Source organism: Akebia trifoliata, chromosome 14 (assembly GCF_017979445.1).
Source record: "Akebia trifoliata isolate Shusen 1 chromosome 14, ASM1797944v1, whole genome shotgun sequence".
In the NCBI taxonomy this organism is placed as follows: domain Eukaryota; kingdom Viridiplantae; phylum Streptophyta; class Magnoliopsida; order Ranunculales; family Lardizabalaceae; genus Akebia; species Akebia trifoliata.
This window is the reverse complement of record NC_141388.1, coordinates 17,749,768-17,764,929: the sequence shown is the minus strand read 5'-3', so window position 1 is coordinate 17,764,929 and position 15,162 is coordinate 17,749,768. Positions and strand designations below refer to the sequence as shown.

General features: G+C 42.1%; 1 protein-coding gene across 3 annotated transcripts in view; it reads left to right on the top strand.

Annotated features, from left to right (window-relative positions):
• The window catches only part of LOC147386486 (regulatory-associated protein of TOR 1-like), a 97,353-nt gene that overhangs the window by 31,520 nt on the left and 50,671 nt on the right, over positions 1–15,162 (top strand). The window lies entirely within an intron of this gene.

Below are 15,162 nucleotides of genomic sequence, written 5' to 3'. Positions count from 1 at the left end.
AGTGGGGGCCCCTGGTATTCCGGCATTGTAGGAGGCATGGTGGTCTGTGGTCCCTGTGGCTGTTGCTCGGGTAGATCCTGATTTGATCCGGACGTGTGGTGCTGCATTGTTTTGGCTTGTATGATGCTGGCGTTGGCCAATACAACACTTACCATTTTTTCTTGCCTCTCAATTATTTTCAATAGTACTGCTATTTGTGGATCGATACCTGACGTTTCGACTGTTGAGAGCTGTGCCGGTTCGGAAGAACTCATGGTGACTGTAGATGATCTGAGAAAATGCGGAGGTATCTCTGGCTGCTTATATTTCTTTCGTTTGGCCACCTGTGGGTACAGAAGACCAAGCGTTACTATCTTGTTTACAAAAAGAAGATGCATGATGTTTTATTAGGTCGGGTAAAGTTGTTTATTATAAGGTAAGTGAGTTTTAAAGAAAAAGTAGTTTCTCGGTGTGGGACCGGCATCAACACGGAGTTGGTGAAGTAAAAAAAAGAATTACATCAACACGGAGTCGGCATTAACACGGAGCTGGCATCAGCACGGAGCTGGTAAAATATTTTGAGAAAGTAATTACATCAGCACGGAGCTGGTAAAAAAGAAGTTATCTCAGCATGGAGCTGGCATCGACATGGAGTCGGCATTAGCACGAAGTTGGCATTAGCACGGAGCTGGCATCGACACGGAGTCGAGAAAACATTTTGAAAAGGTAGTTTCATCAGCATGGAGCTGGTATCGACATGGAGTCGGGAAAATATTTTGAAAAGATAATTTCATCAGCACGAAGCTGGCATCGACACGGAGTCGGAAAAACATTTTGAAAAAGATGTTTCTGATATAAATCAAGTTGGAATAACCTATGTTTTTGTTAACCTCCAATTCAGTTCTCTGAAATCAAGGTTGGCCAGTTAGATCCCCAGAGAAGAGGCAGCGCACAATGCTTTCGCAGGGGCACGCTTAAATCACCTCATTTCGTTGAATAGACGTAGTCTACCCCCCTCATATCAACATGGCAAGATCGTTTCTAGGCACCAACTTTGATCAAGGACAACAATTGGCGTTTTAAAATCTTTTTTTCTTTTCTTTTTTAAAGATTGGATTCATTTGAGTTGATTGATCAATTGTTAGCCTTGTTAAATCATAGATGGATCATGGACTTGGTTCGATATGGGTGGACCCTATTTGTAATGGATTTAGGTCGTGGACCCAATTGAAATGGATCTGCATCGGGAACTCAATTAAAATGGATCTGGATCATAGACCCAGTTTGAAATAGATCTGGGTCGTGGACCCAATTGAAATGGATCTGGGTCGTGAACCCAGTTGAAATGGATCTGAGTCGTGAATCCAGATAGGATAGATCTGGGTCGTGGACCCAATTGAAATGGATCTGGGTTGTGAACCCAGTTGAAATGGATCTGGGTCGGGGACCCAATTATAATGGATCTAGGTCATGGATCCGGATAGGAATAGATCTGGGTCGTTGACCCAGTTGAAGCGGATCTGGGTTGTGAACCCAGTTGGAATGGATCTGGGTCATGAACCCAGTTAGAATGGATCTGGGTCGTGGACCCGGATTGGAATAGATCTGGGTTGTGGACCCAGTTGAAGTGGATTTGGGTCGTGGACCCAATTGGAACAGATATGGGTCGTGAACCCAGTTGAAATGGATCTGGGTCGTGGACCCTTTGAAGTGGATCTGGGTTGTGAACCCAGTTGGAATGGATTTGGGTCGTGAACCCAGTTGAAATGGTTGGAATGGGTATGGGTCGTGGACCCGGTTTGGATGGTACGGGTCGTGGACCCGATTTGGATGGACATGGGTCGTGGACCCAGTTCTAAATGGATACGAGTGGGGGGACCCAATCCAGCTTGGATAGGAGTCGATTCACAAAATTGGTTTGATTTGGGAAACTCTGCACGTTCCCTCATTTTTTTTTGCATCTTGTTGAAAACATTGATTAACAAAAATCCACTTCACTTAGTTTTTCCAAAATTTGGGATTTTCCTAAAGGGTTCCATCAATGTTTGATCAATGGTAAGTGGGCTCCTTAAAAAATGGACTGTATTCATTCTGTGGGCTCGAATTCATTTTGGTCCGTATTAATGGCACGGATATAATCAACATTTTGTTATCCGTGTTTTGGGTACGGATGAGACATTTACTATTTCAACCGTGCTTAAACACGGATTGGGTATGTACTGTTTCAACCGTGTCTAAAACACGGATGAGGTATTCACTGCTTCAGCCGTGTTCCCAACACAGATGAGGCATATTTTTGTCTATCCGTGTCATGGACATGGACCAGAAAGAAATTTAGTTCCTGCAATTCACAGAAACTGGTTTCTTTGTTCTTGCTTTCAATGGGCCTCACTTAGTTGCTGTTTTAATCATTCCCTTACTGTGTTTTTTTTTTTTTTAACCATGATGCAACATGCATTCCTCCCCTTTTACCTAAAAGGGAGATGGAATAAAATTGGAAATAACTAGCTTATGATCTACGTGTGCCCCTTTGGGCTTACAACTTGGGCTTCGAGGCCCGAATACATTAAACACATATAACGTTGCTTCGGGGGTCGATGTAAAACTTTAAACTTGTGTCCTAGCATTGTCTAATCGGGCACATGCATGCGGCTAGTAGGTGGTTTCACGGTTACTCGATATTCAAACCTCGATGCATACCGAAGTACGTTCGTCGTTGGTTGGTGATCGGATTTGATGTGTTCATCCCCGACACTTGAAATAACGATCTCAAACCGTAGAACTACTAGGCATCGGGGCTAAATATATTGAGGGTGGGGTGGCTTGTGAAGTGGGCTATACTCGCAAGTGCACGTGCAACAAGATTTTTCATTTCTTTTCCATCACAAGCATGTAATGAAAGCAACAAAAGTAAATAAATATTACAATTTGGACATGTGAAAAATAGAAAATAAGAAACAAACAATGTTAGTAAACAATTTTTTTTTTTTTTTAAGAAGACCGAGCTATCACGAGGGATGAACCATAACTCCCCAGCGGAGTCGCTAGCTGTAGATACGTTGTTTCACGATTACGATGGCCACATCTACTAAGGTTTGGAGTCACCACCATTCATATTATAAGTGGGTGTTAATGGTCACCCGATGTACATTTTTTGAAAAAAGTGACATTTCAGCGCGTAGTGACTCTCAATGGATAAAGTACCGATCAACCTCGAGATCGGGGTAAGCGGCTCGATTGGAGAAAAGGGAAGGTGTTAGGCACCATTTTCTCCCTGCCAAGTGATGGTAACCTCAAAGGACTCGGTCATTTGAATTAAAAAAAAGTAAAAAAAACAAAGTGCCACGTGTCGTGCATTTGTATACTAGGTAGGGATTTACTTTTGGCTCGATCATAGGATCATCTCATTGAAGAAGATGATCCTAATAGACATGAGCCTTGGGCATAATTCATATTTGAAAAGTGGGCTAAGGTCATGGATCCATTCTTCATGGGTTGAAAATGATCCAATTTCCAAATGCCTTAAAACCGTTTTAGGATAAAATTGGTTTTTTTTTTTAAAAGGTTACAACCCTTATACTTTCAATCGGACCGAAGTCCAATCTACCGGAGATAAGGGAGGGTAGCATCACATCTTAAAGGCTTTCTAAAAACAAAAATAAAAAGTGGAAGGGAATAATAGAAGAGGGGGGTATAGAGGGTAGAGAAGGAGAGGGGGGGAGGTGTACTTTGAGCCCACCTTGAAGCTTCAATCTTTTTTTCCTCTTCTTCTTCCTCTTAAATTCTTCTTGAGTCCTTAGTGATTTAGGAAAATGTCACTTTTTGTATGATTGAAGGAGTAGAGAAGAGATGATGAGAGAGTTGAGTGGAGTGTAGTGATTTTTTTATGAGACTTGGGGGAGATAATTGGTAAGAATAGGTAAGTGGGAATTAGTAAGGGAGAATTGGTAAGACTTGGAAAGTGAGAATTAGTAAGGGAGAATTGGTAAGCCCTTTTGTGAAGAGGAGGGGGGTATTTATAGGTGTTGGGGGGATATTCTAGGGATATAATGGGGTGAAGGGTTAGGAGAATGGATAATGGCATTGGTTTTAGTTAAAATTAAGAGGAAAATAGTGATTCAATTAATTCGCCCTAATTAGGCTATGTAAGTATTACATAAGAGAACTAAAGAAGTGAAAAGACTAAAATAATCCTACAGACTTATTTAACACTCCCCCTCAAGTTGGTGCGTGGATATCAACAATGCCCTACTTGGACAAGACATCTTCAAAGGAGGTTTTACTAACACCTTTAGTAAGAACATCAGCAAGTTGTTGAGAGGTAGGAACAAAGGGAGTACAAATCTGTCTAGAAACTATCTTTTCTCTAATGAAAATGACGATCAACTTCTATGTGCTTCGTTCTATCATGCTGAACCGAATTTGCAACTATGTTAATAGCTGATTTATTATCGCAATATAGTAAGAAGGGGACCGGCACAGGAAGACATAAATCAGCTAGTAAGATTTTGAGCCATAACAACTCGCATACACCAAGTGCCATGGCTCTGTATTCTGACTCAGCACTCGACCGAAAAACCACATCCTGCTTCTTACTACGCCAAGTTACCAAGTTACCACCAACTTTAGTACAATACCCAGAAGTAGACCGTCTATCAGTCACTGAACCAGCTTAATCTGCATCTGTCCATGCCTCAATGCGAAGATGACCATGATTGTTAAATAAAATACCTCGACCAGGACATCCCTTAAGGTATTTAAGAATACGATAAACAGCAGCAAGATGAGATGTTCGAGGCGAGTGCATAAACTGACTTACAACAATAATAGCATAGGCAATGTCAGGGTGAGTCATAGACAAGTAGATCAATTTTCCCACAAGACGTTGATATTGGCCAATATCGGACACACACTCCCCTTCCGAATCAGCCAACCTGTGATTATGCTCAATAGGAGTATCAGCTGGGCGAGATCCAAGTTGACCAGAGGCACTGAGTAAGTCAAGAACATACTTACGCTGAGAAATAAATATACCAGATTGGGACCGTGCAACCTCAATACCCAAAAAATAGCGAAGATGTCTAAGGTCCTTAATCTCAAATTGACGGCCTAAGTAAGTTTTGACCTTGGTAAGGCCATCGGCATCATCTCCAGTAAGAACAATATCATCCACATACACAATCAGAGCAACAGTTTTGCTTTGGGAGTGACGCAAGAACAAGGTGTGATCAGTAGAACTATGATGGAAATCAAACTGATGCATGACCTTAGTGAAGCGCTCAGACCAAGCACGAGGAGACTGCTTCAGACCATTAAGAGACCGGCGAAGACGACAAACATGTGTAGGAGAAGCAGAAGGAAGAAACCTAGGCGGTTGGACCATATAGACTTCTTCCTGAAGATCACCATTGAGAAAAACATTCTTGACATCTAACTGAAAAAGAGGCCATCCTCGGATAGCAACAACAGAAAGGATAACGCGAATGGTGGTCATCTTGGCAACTGGAGCAAAAGTTTCCTGATAATCAATCCCATAAGTCTTAGCATAACCTTTGGCCACTAGACGGGCCTTATAATGAGCAATGGAACCATCCGAATTATGCTTAAGCGTGAATACCCAACGACAACCCACAGTTTTCTTTCCAGGCGAAAGAGGCACAATTTCCCAAGTTTGAGTCTTTTCAAGAGCAGTCAACTCATCAATCATAGCTGCGCGCCACTCAGGATGAGCAATAACATCTGTAACAGTAATAGGAAGAGAAACAACGGAAACAGAAGCAAGAAAACTCTGATAGGAGGGTGATAGTGCGGAGTTAGATATATAATTTGAAATGGGATAAGTACAAGTGCGCTTACCTTTACGAGTGGCAATAGGACGATCATCAAAGGGAACAGACGGAGGCGGAGCTGGGGGCGAGTTGGTCGAACATAGAAGTGATGAAAGTATCACGTGGACGTCGAGAGTAAACCTGCAATGGAGGAGAGGACGAACTGACGGGGAGTGAAGAGGGAGGAACAAGCAGGGGAAGGGAAAATAAAGAAGGAAAAAGATCATCAGGTGAACCTAGAGGAAACCACTCAGATTGAATGCCAACGGACCCATTATAATAAGGAGTATGCTCAAAAAAGGAAACATCTCGAGAAGGAGGATGGTAACAACGGTATCCTTTCTGGGTAGAGGAATAACCCAGAAAGATACATTTGACGGTCTTAGGGTCAAGTTTAGAACGATTTTGATCAAAAATTTGAACAAAACAGACACACCCAAAAACACGCGGAGGAAGTGGAAACACGCGACGATCTGGAGAGAGCTTAGAAAGGGGTGTGATAAACTGAAGAACACTAGAGGGGGTCCGATTAATAAGGTAAACAGCAGTAAGAACTGCATCAGCCCAATAGGATTGGGGCACGTTCATGCCAATCGAAATGGCACGGGCTAACTCTAGAATATGACGATTTTTTCTTTCTGATCGGCCGTTCTGCTGAGGGGTCTTAACATTGGACATTTGATGTTCAATGCCAGACTCTAAACAAAGTTTCAAGACCTCACTATAGGTGTACTCAGTACCATGATCAGAACGGAAGGTCTTGATGGTACGACCAAATTGGTTTGAACCATAGCAAGAAATTGCTTGAAGATCCCATAAACCTCACTCTTGTGTTTCATAAGATAAACCCAAGTAGTACGACTGTGATCATCAATGAACAAGACAAAATAGCGAAAACCAAGAGTGGATATGATAGGGGAAGGACCCCACACATCAGAATGAATTAAGTCAAACATAGCAGGTGTAGTATGATTCATACTAATAGGATAAGAAGAACGCACATGTTTAGCTAATTGACAAGTTTCACAAGAAAAATCAAGCATATTGTTATTATTAAATAAATTAGGGAACATGTGTTTCAAATATCCAAAAGAAATATGGCCTAAGCGTAAATGCCAACGCATTACAAGAGCCTTATTAGATTGACTACTAAAACTACTAAGCTGAAGAGTAGAATGGGTGTTAGGGGAATCGAGAACATCCAGGAGATACAATCCATTCACTTCACATCCAGTGCCAATCGTCCTCTTCGACTCCAAATCCTGAAAGACACAATGAGAAGAATAAAAGGTTACACTGCAGTTCAAATTTTTGGTAAGACTACTAACGAATACCAGGTTAGTAGTAAGTTGAAGAACATGTAGTGTGTTAGTTAAGGATAAAGAGGATGTAACAGGTAAAAAACCTTGACCAGCTATGGAAGACAAAGAACCATCAGCCAGGCGAACCTTGCGATGACCAGAGCAAACACTATAGGTTTGAAATAGGGAGGACATACCGGTCATGTTATCTGAGGCACCATAATCAATAATCCATGGTGAGGAAGTGGTGGAAACATTGTGTGCAGATGCAAAGGTACCTGAGTGAGCGAAGGTAGAAACCGGCTGAGATGAAGTCTCTATCTGATTGAAGAATTTTCTGAACTTGGCAAGCTCGGCTTGGGATAGAGATACTGAGTCTGATGAGGATGTAGTAACTGAAAGAGGTGCTGAATCAGTAGTCGACTGAGAAACTATATGAGCCGCAGATCATTGAGACTGTTTACGTTGCTGATTAGGATGACCATGAAGTGCATAACATCGAGCCTTCACATGACCTAACTTTCCACAATGATCACACTTATGTCGTTGACGGGTAGGCATAGACCCACTAGGGGGTGTGGAGAGAAAATAGGCGAGTAAGCATAGCAGAATGATCCCCTGAAGAATGAGGTAGGACAACTGCACGACGACTCTCATCCGCTAAGACATGAATAAGCAGTCTGTAGCGACGGAAAATGATTCATACCCAATAAATGAACTCGCGCATACTCAAATTCGTCCCGGAGACCCGCTAGAAATTGAAAAACCTGATTCTTATCCAGAATTGACGAATATAATGTCTCATCAAGAAGGTCCTTCCAAGCATAGGATGAGGAATAGAAAGTCAGCTCTTCCCACCGAGCACGTAGCTGTGAGATATAAGTGGTAATTGAAGAATCTCCTTGGGAAAGATGAGAAATCTCACGCTCCAAATTGAAGATCCTGACATTATTCTGACGTTGTGAGTAAATACTCTTTGCGGAATCCCATATCTGTTTTGCTATTGAGGAAAACATAAAACCAGCCGCAATGTGTGATTGCATAGAAGTAACCAATCAAGAACGGACCATAGAATCATTAGCAAACCAATGGGAGTAAGAACTGTCAGTCTGGGCAGGTTGTTTGTCTGTCCCAGTGAGGTAACCGATTTTCCCTTTTCCACCAATGAACATTTAAACTGATCGTGCCCAAAGGAGATAATTAGGACCATCTAATTTCACGGTAGTAATTTGAATACCGGGAAAGTCAGTCGAATTAGAGGTAAAATCACCCGATCCATTACTATTACCAGTGATTGAGGAAGAAGACACCTCGGAAGCCATTAGAGAGTGGATATGTTTTGGTTTGAAGAGAATTCAAACAGGAAACTGATCGTAGCACCCCACCGGTGACAATATACGATCGTAAGAGGCGTGAAGGATGATCAATTACTACTGTAGGTGACCCGAACAGCCACCCGATGTGGTTACAACTGTCAAATAGCAACTCTGCTGTGAGTATAGTCGCAAACAACAATACTGCTATGATCGCAAGCGCTAAACCAGTCGTTTTCTGTGATTTTCAGCTCCAACCAGCAACACTGTGATGATCGCAGACTCAAAAAACAACTAAACAGCAACTCTGCTGTGATTTCCAGACTCAAACAATAACCCTGTGATGATCGCAGGCTCCAAACTCAACCAAACAACAACTCTGCTGTGATTGACAGACCAAAACAGCAACTCTGCTGTGATTTCCAAACTCAAACAATAACCCTGTGATGATCGCAGGCTCCAAACTCAACCAAACAGCAACTCTACTGTGATTGACAGACCAAAACAGTCACACAGGGGTGATCGCAGGTTGCAAACAGACATTTTCTATGATCGCCAGCCCTTGTGGAGATCCAAAATTGTGTCGCCTGACTTAGTTTTCATCGAACAGCCAAGTTGTTGTCATCGTCAGCCTTTGTGGAGGTCAAAGATGCCATCGTCAGGCCAAACTAACCCTAACCAACAACCTTGTTGTTGCTGCTAACTTTGATAGTGACTACACTACTGCCGTAGAGATTCAAACAATCCTATCACATGATATGATTAAGGTGTGGAGCAAACAACCCCCGTAGGGGAGCTCTAGTTGTTGAAGTCGAGAGCTGTTGATGATAGGTTTAAGGAGGGAAAGAAGAAAAAAAAGTTACAGCAAGAAGGAAGAGATGAGAGAGAGAGGAGGGGACGATGGAACCTAGTTCTGATACCAAGTTAAAATTAAGAGGAAAATAGTGATTCAATTAATTAGCCCTAATTAGGCTATGTAAGTATTACATAAGAGAACTAAAGAAGTGAAAAGACTAAAATAACCCTACAGACTTATTTAACAGTTTTAGAGGTGAAGGGTATGAAATTTAGAGTGGAAGTGAGGGTAATTGTGTAATGAATTGAATGGGTAGTGTTTAGATCCAAATGGTTTGAATCCTACCCAAATCCATTTGGATAGAGTGTTTGATGGGGTGAGATGAGTGATGGTTGATGGAAGGAATGGGGGTGTAAGGGAGTTATTTGCAGAATGAGTGTTAGGTTGGTTGAAGAAGTGAGGTGTTTAGATTTAGGAGAATGAGTTGTGTAAAGGGGTTAGGTGTTTGGATTTTTGGAAAGGGTAATGAGATGATGACATGTGTTAAAAGGGATGAGGGGATAAGGTGATGAGATGAATTGATTGGTGATGATGGTTGGTTGACTAGAGAGAAGGGTATGGGTTAGTTTGGTAATGATGATGGGAGGTATGGGTTGAGGTGATTTTAATGGAGTGTTTTAAGGGAAAGTGATGGGTTAAGGTGTAGGAGATATGCGTTGTGATGTGGGTGGTTGATGGTGTTTAGAGAATGGTGATAGGTTAGGGTGTATAAGATATGGGTTGTGATGTGGGTGGTTGATGTGTTAGAGAAGGGTGATAGGTTAGGTTAGGTAGGGTATGGTTTGAAGTGATTTTGGGAAGAAGTGATAGGTTAGATGAATTGTGAGTGAAGAAAATGATGGGGGGTAGGTGATTAGATGAGGGAGGTGAAAGGGGATGATGACATGTGTCACCTTTTGATGATAAATTGGTGATTGGTTTGATGTGGATGATGGTTTATGGGTTAGGGTTGTGGGTTGGATTATGAATTGGATATGGAGAATGTCTTGTGGGCTTTGTAGTGTTGGGCTTGGGTTTTGGAGATTGTTCGTAAGTTATTTTGGGATTGGGTAGGGTTGTGTTTTGTATTGGATTTTTGAGTGTGGGTAGGTTTTAGGGTTTAGGTGATATGGGATTCATTTTAGGTTAGGGGGTAAGGTGAGAAATTGGTTTTTGGAGAATTGAGGGTTCATGGGCTTTAAACGGGTTTAGGATATTTGTGGATTTGGATGCGGAGTGGTGAAGGTAGAGGAAAGGTAGGTATCCCAAGTCTCACTTTTTTAATTTACTAATTTTTTTGAGATTTTTGCAATCATTGGTTTGATAAAAAACGCCACGTGTTGGCAAATCGAGCTTTTTAGGCCCGTGGGAGAATTTATCAAGCATTCGGGTATTCTTGGATATACGGGCGGAGCGGTAAAGGTTGGGAAAGTGTAGGATAAGTCCACTCCCTTTCGTGGGTCCCTTAGACCATTAGGAGATTTTAGGGGCATCGGTTCGATCAACATGCCATTCTCTAGTGATTTGGGCTTTCGAGGCCCGTTGGCCAATTTTGGTTAAACAATTGATATTTTGAGTGGAGCGGGGTAGATGGGGGCATGCTGAGCCTTTTCATGTGGGCCCATTAGACCATTAGGAGGTCTTAGGGGCCTCTACTCGATCAAAATGTTATTTTTCACTAATTTGGGCCCTTGAGGCCCAGCGATGAACTTTGTTGAAAAATCAGTACTTTTGGACCCTTTCGAGTACGGGCCCGTTCAAATCGGGGTGTCTACACACACCATATTTCTGATACACAACCTCTTTCCGAAGAACATCATCTTCCTCCCCGAACCTCCATAACCATTTAGCAAAAAGAGCTGCATTTATAGATGCAAAGTTCCTAATCCCTAGGTCCCCTTTGTTCTTAGAAAAACAAATCCTCTTCCAACTCATCATATGGTACTTTTTACTATTCTCTTTATCATACTAGAAGTTCTTATAAATCCTATCCAACTTCAATTCCACGCTTTAAAACAAAGAGAAAAGTGTTAGGTAGTAGATTGGAATACTCGCAAGCGTACTCATAATTTGAGTTAACTCCCCCTGGATAGATACTTAGCTTTTCAAGTGCTCAACCTTACCCAGTCGTTCAAGAATCGGATCCTAAATTTCCTTGCTAGTATGGGATGCACCAAGAGAATGCCCCAGATAAGTTGGGAGCAAGGTTTGCACTCCAAAGCCAATAGAGTCCGCTAGCAACTCAGCCCCAATGGATACATTCACTCAAAGAATTTTGCTCTTCTTCAGATTAACCAGAATTCCAGACACCGCTTCAAAACAACCCAGTATCCTTCTAAGAAATCTCAACTGTGTGGCCGAATAGTCAAGAAAGATGAGAGTATCATTGGCAAAATGGAGGTGAGAAACAATACGCTCTTGGTTCCCCACTATGAAGTTCGTCAAATTTCTCAACTCGACCTCTTTAGAAACCATGCTACTAAGGGCCTCCATAATAAGCAAAAAAAGGTAAGGAGACAATGGATCTCCTTGCCTCAATCCCCTTGAGATTTTAAAGAAACCTTCTAGAGCCCCATTAACCAAGATGGAAAATGACGGTGAAGACACATTTTATCATCCAACTAATCCACTTCTCCCCAAAACCCATCCTCCTCATAACCTAATCAAGAAAGGACCAACTAACTTGGTCGTACACCTTCTCCATTCAATTTTGCACACAAGTCTTGGAGTCCCTGATTTTTTTCTTTGGTGAATGCATTCATTCGCAATTATAACCCCATCCAGAATTTGCCGCCCTATAATGAAGGCCCCTTGGGAGGGACCAATAATAGTATGAATCACCTTCTATAATCTTGAAGCCAGAATCTTTGATAAAATCTTATAAGTCGATCCCACAAGACTGATGGGCCGAAAATCAAAAATATCTACCACCCCATTTTTTGGAATGAGAGCCACGAAAGTGCAGTTCAGACCATGGTCCAAGAAGCCCTCCTTAAAGAAAATTTCTCAATAAAAGCCAACAAATCCGATTTAACAACATCCTAGCACACCTTGAAAAAAGCCATAGAAAGTCCATTTGGCTCGGGAGCCTTGTCATCTGCCATTTCGAACACTACCAATCGGACTTCCTCTAAATCCAACGATCATTCTAGCCAGGATTTGCTCTTAAGAGAAATTTTATCAAAATGCAAATTCCCAAGTAAGGGTCTAACCAGGAATTCTCGGTGTACAAATCCTTGTAGAACTCCACAACACCTGCGGCTACCTCCTCATCCCCTTCTTTCCAAGCATCATTAATCTTAAGCCTAACAATCTTGTTAACCCTACTATGGAAGCTAGCCATTCGGTGAAAGAAGCGCGTATTCCCATCCCTTCCTTGAGCCATTTAACTCTTGACTTTTGTTTTCGAGAAACTTCGTTCATTAGGGCCAAGTTGTTGAAATTAATTCTCAAGTCTTCTCTTTTTGAATGTTTCTCCCTATCCAACACCCCCAATTCCTCTTCCCTATCCACGCAATCAATCTCACCCATTAGAGTCTTTAACTTTGCATCAACTTTTCCAAAGGAATCTATGTTCCACTTCTTCAAAATCTCCTTCAAAGCTTTCAACTTGCTACAAAGGACCACCCCAACCTTTACCTCAAAAAGCATACCCTTCCACCAAGATTCGACCAAATCTTGGAAGTTCGGAGGCAACAACCACATATTCTCGAAATGAAAAGGAATCGGATGTTTTCTAAACTCGCCCGCCTTCAAGCAAATTGGGCAATGGTCGGACACTGTGTTTGGGATCATTTCTTAAGAAATACAGCTAAAAAACTCCTCCCACTCTGAAGTGATCAAGAATCTATCTAACTTCTTGAGCGCTGGTCTGTCTTGTCTAGTAGACCACGTGAATTGCTCACCGCACAACGGAAGATCCAAAAAACCAGTTCTATTCACAAACTCCCCAAAATTCAGCATCCTTCTAGAAAGACTCGAGCCACCCATTTTCTCATAGGAGAATCTAATCACATTAAAATCCCCCCCAATGCACCATGGCACACACGAACGAGCACTAACATCATCTAGTTCCTCCCAGAAATGAGGCCACTCATAATGACGAGTGGGACCATACACTTCAGTAAAGACCCAAAGAAAGTCCTCCCTGATAGGTTTGTAAAGAACAAAGACGAAGAAAGCCCCAATTAGCTCATCCACCACATGCACAATCTTCTTGTTCCTCATAACTATAACTCCCCCGCTCACACCTCAGAGGGAAGAAAGCACCATCCTTTGTCCAGAACACCCCACAGGTCTCTGATAATATGGTCATCCACCCTTTCCAATTTGGACTCCTGCAAAACTACTAACTGAAGAGCTTCGATACGAAGAAGAGCTTCCACCGCAGCCTTTTTCGCCTTATCATTCAACCCACGAACATTTCGAGAGATAATTTTAATCGACATTATTCACTAAAACTCTTCCTCCAAGCCCTCCTAGTGTACGTAGATTTAATTGGAAATTCCTCAACATCTCTTTGTAATTCTTGAACTTCTCTAGTCCATCTTTGTTTTTTCTTCCCCGATGAGCTTGCAGCCCCTGGAGAGTTGACCAAACAAGAGTTACCTGCCACGACAACAGTTTCCAGCTCCTTATTGTTCTTGGGGACTCTCTGATTTGAAGATACAGTGGATGCCACAATCTGCCACTGAGCCAACACCCTATTAAGGCAGTAACTAACCTCCTTGTTTGTCTTGAAGGAAACACGTAGAAGGGGTACTTTTTTGTTACCCTGTTTCTCCATCGTTAGCCCCACCTTAAGCCCAACTTCCAGCATGTTAGACAAGAATCTGTAAGCTAACTTGTCATAGTTCCTATGAACAGAGGGGCATAGTTGTTGTGAATGAGTAACAGCCTCTTCAAATGCAGATTGCGACAACAAGAAGGATCCCATACCCACATTAGCTACCTTAATCAGAAGAAACTCTGGCTGCACCTCCTAAAGTGTTAACTTACTCCGACAGGCCTCCAGTCACACATGACCAGTTGATATGACTTGATTACCGAGAACCACCCTTCTCTGCAACAGCCAAAAGAAACCTTGTTCAACTAATCGGCCAAAAGAAAGAGAAAAGGAAAAGGGGTCCCAAAACCAGAGTGACAAAAAATCTCCCTCCTTAAGTAGCTTAAGAGAAGGAATGAAATTGAGACCAGATGTTGTTGCACCAAAAGCAAAGAAGACTCCATGAGAGTCTTTTGGCAATAGATAACTGAAGAAGGCATAAGCGAGGTCTGATCCACGATAGCTTTCAGCCCACAGCTAAACTCCCAAACAGAAGTAGGATGCCCAACGACTTGGCCCAAAACCTCTAGAGAGGTATCCAAACCAACATCAATCAAATCTCCCCGCCTCATTAGCTTCTACCCTTGTCAAAAAAGTTTTGCCTCCTTCCAAATATTTCACGTAGTGTGTCTTATCCTTAGAAAAACCTGTAGCATCGGAGAGCGACTTCGCCAACCAAAGAGCCTCTACCTTCTTCAACAACACTAGGAACACCTTTCTTACCTCTCTCAAGAACTTAAAAAACCCTAGAATTCTTCAATCACATCATCCACAGTTCGAAAGTTTTCCGATCCAATTGCACCACCTCCCCCACCTTCCAAAACGGCACCTGCGTTCCTCTTATCCACTTGCGTTCCTCTGGCTGGGATTCAGATTCAGGAGAAACTTTAACGAGTGGGAAGTCCATGACCTTATTTGTTATTGTTTTTCTTGTTTTTGTTTTTAGTCTGTGCTAACTTCATGTTCTACTTGATCAAGAAAAAACCTTCATTTTTTACATCCACACTCATGGCTCACTTAACATATCGATCCAAACTCCATCTACTGGTCACTTCTTGGATTAGTTATATAACCCCAACAT